The following is a 3,083-nucleotide window of genomic DNA, read 5'->3' as shown; positions in this document are numbered from 1 at the left end:
GAATTATGTCTCTGAGTGGAACAGAACTCTATCTACAGCACTTTCCCTGACAGGGAGTGAGATTTCAGAAATCTTGGCCTCTGGTCCCAGGTCAGTTTTAATGTCCCAGTGAATGCTATGAGGATACAAACACTGCCTACACCTTCCTCTAGATGTCAGTAAGTGGTGACAATTTGAATGGAGTCGATTGCGCAATCAGGGCCCGTATAAAACACAAAAGACCGGAAGTAGCTTTCCTTTGGACCCTGCGCTCGACGCGAGAAGGACGTTGGACCGACCTCTTTCCAAGCCTTGGTTTAGCCAGTAATATATCGCCGGTCATGTTTTTACTTGTTATAGGTGTTAAAAACATCATAAGGTAGTTAATTTAAACCGTTTTATAGCAATTTATATCCGTTTAGTGCGATTTTGAGGCATTTCATTGGTTGACACCCTTCCATGAGCTGGCACGTTCCTGTACATACCGAACGTTATTGCCATTTCGACGGACAAGAGGACATCTTTCGACCAAAGAACGATTAGACCGGAGAAAGGATACATTGGCCAAGATTCTGATGGAAGAAACAGCTCACAGTAAGAACTATTTATATGAATAAATCGCTGTTCTGTTGAAAAATTTTAAACGCATATATCGCCATTTTGTTATGTGTAGCTTCGCTTGGCGGACCCGGTATGCCACAGTAAGGATAATATTGAAATGTAAGTCAGCGATTGCATTAAGAACTAATTGTCTTTCGATTCCTGTCAACCCTGTATTTTTTGTCAAGTTTATGATTAGCTATCGATTAGACTAATCACTCTCAAAGATAGCGCCCGACATTTTCAGGCCAGTTTTGCTACTATTCTCATTGTATAACCACGTTTTTTGTGGCTAAATAGCACATTTTCGAACAAACTCTATATGTATGTTGTAATATGATGTTACAGGAGTGTCATCGGAAGAATTCTGAGAAGGTTAGTGAAAAAATTTTATATTTTGGTGATCATAACTTAGATGGCTCCTTCTTCCGGTGGTGTAAGCTGGGGTAACGTTTGCACATGTGGTATGCTAATATGACGATTTATTGTGTTTTCGCTGTAAAACGCTTAGAAAATCTGAAATATTGTCTGAATTCACAAGATCTGTGTCTTTCCATTGCTATGCTTTGTCTATTTTTATGAAATGTTTTATGATGAGTAAATTGGTAATACACGTTGCTCTCTGTATTTATTCTAGTCGAGTTGTGATGGTGGGTGCAATTGTAAACTATGATTTCTACCTGAAATATGCACATTTTTCTAACAAAAMCTATCCTATACAATAAATATGTTATCAGAATGTCATCTGATGAGGTTTTTTCTTGGTTAGTGGCTATCAATATCTTTATTTGGCCGAATTGGTGATAGCTACTGGTGGAGAGAAAAAATGGTGGACAAAGAAAAATTGTGTCTTTTGCTAACGTGGTTAGCTAATAGATTTACATATTGTGTCTTCCCTGTAAAACATTTTAAAAATCAGAAATGATTGCTGGATTCACAAGAAGTGGATCTTTCATCTGGTATCTTGGACTTGTGATTGAATGATATTTAGATGCTACTATTTACTTGTGACGCTATGCTAGCTATGCTATTCAGCTTTTTTACTGGTGGGGGGTGGGGGGTGCTCCCGGATCCGGGTTTCTGACTCGGTAGAAGTTAAGCTTACTTTTCTTGTTCTTGACAAGGCCAAATGTCTTAAAGGCATTATGCTTGATGGGCGTGACCTGCAGCACCTCCAGACACATTCCCAGGAACACGTCATCGATGGGGTATAGCTTTAGAGAGTCTGAGGCCCAGTAGAGCCTCCTGGCCAGGGGTGCATCCATGAGGAACCCACCACCTCCAGCATATGGAGGGTAATAGGCATTCTTGTAAAGCGCTTGTGGGATGTAGTACTTGTTCTCCTTCTTGCGAATGGGCTTGGCCTTGAAGAGCACGTCGCCGACGAAGAGGTTCTTGACATGGGCGCTGGCCTCCAGGTACTCAAAGATGTTCTCCACACTGACAAAGACGTCGTCGTCGCCCTTGAAGATGTAGCGCACGTCGGCACAGTAGGTGGAGAACCACTTGAGGAAGTTCGTCTCCTTGAGGGTCAGGTTGAAGAAGCTGTCCTGGAAGTCCCACAGGAGTATATCTCCGTAGATGTAGTCCTCGTACTCCAGGAGCCTCTGATGGTTGGCTTTCTCAGCTTCGTTGGACGCCGTCCCCAGCAGGAAGACCTTCTTCACATTCTTGCCGTCCACCACTTGCTCCTTGCCCCACGTCTTGCGGATCACTTCACGACGATCGTGCTGCGAGGCAATGGACTTGATGACCATGAGCAGGTAGGTCTCCCCCAAGCACTTCTCCGGATGGTTGATGAGCATGGGGAAGAAGCGACAGTGGCGGTACAGCAGGAACTGCTTGAAGTTGGCCTCCAGGCCCCTGAACCAGTCCTGGTTGATAAAGTTGAGGTTGGCACTGCAGTTGGCAATGGACACGTCCCAGGTCTGGGAGCCAGCTCCCTCATGGATGACACTGGGCTCCTCTGTGGTGCCAGTGGCGGCAGCCGCAGGTTCAGCTTGTTTGGTCTTGCTGTTCTTCCAAAAGGTGTTGGTCACTGGGTAGAGACCCTTCTTCTGCTGCAGGGCCCTGTCCTCTCCTTCCTCTGAAGAAGCCTCCATGCGAGCCTGCCTCTCAATTTGGAAGGGAGCCCCAGTGCCGATGCTCCCTCTCTGGACCACTGTCAATGTCACTACAGCCAGAAAGAACATGACACACACTCGTTTGTACACCCTCCATCAATCCCGAGTGGTCATCCTGGACATCCTGGAGAGAGACAGGCAGAAAGGGGCTGTTAGTCAGATGAAGAGAACATCAAAGTCATCTAGCTATTACTAACTTTGATAATGATAGTCTAAAAGAATGCCTTTGGCCAACACTCCCTAAATCTGGTCCAGAAGAACATATTCACACATATTGGAACATTTTACAATGCTTTTATATTTACCTTAGAGATTAGGATATGATTCTGCTCCGAATATCTAAAACAGAATATTGATTAGGAAATGTATGATTCTATCAAG

The 3,083-nt window shown here is 44.3% G+C and overlaps 1 pseudogene; it reads right to left on the bottom strand.

Moving 5' to 3' along the window:
• Positions 1-1,619: 1,619 nt before the first annotated feature.
• On the bottom strand, positions 1,620-2,816 carry LOC112071265 (UDP-GlcNAc:betaGal beta-1,3-N-acetylglucosaminyltransferase 7-like; annotated as a pseudogene).
• Between the last annotated feature and the right edge of the window lie 267 nt (positions 2,817-3,083).

The sequence above is a fragment of the Salvelinus sp. IW2-2015 genome, unplaced genomic scaffold (assembly GCF_002910315.2).
Source record: "Salvelinus sp. IW2-2015 unplaced genomic scaffold, ASM291031v2 Un_scaffold1565, whole genome shotgun sequence".
NCBI lineage: Eukaryota > Metazoa > Chordata > Actinopteri > Salmoniformes > Salmonidae > Salvelinus > Salvelinus sp. IW2-2015.
The sequence above is the reverse complement of the archived record's forward strand: the minus strand, read 5'-3'. Positions and strand labels throughout refer to the sequence as shown.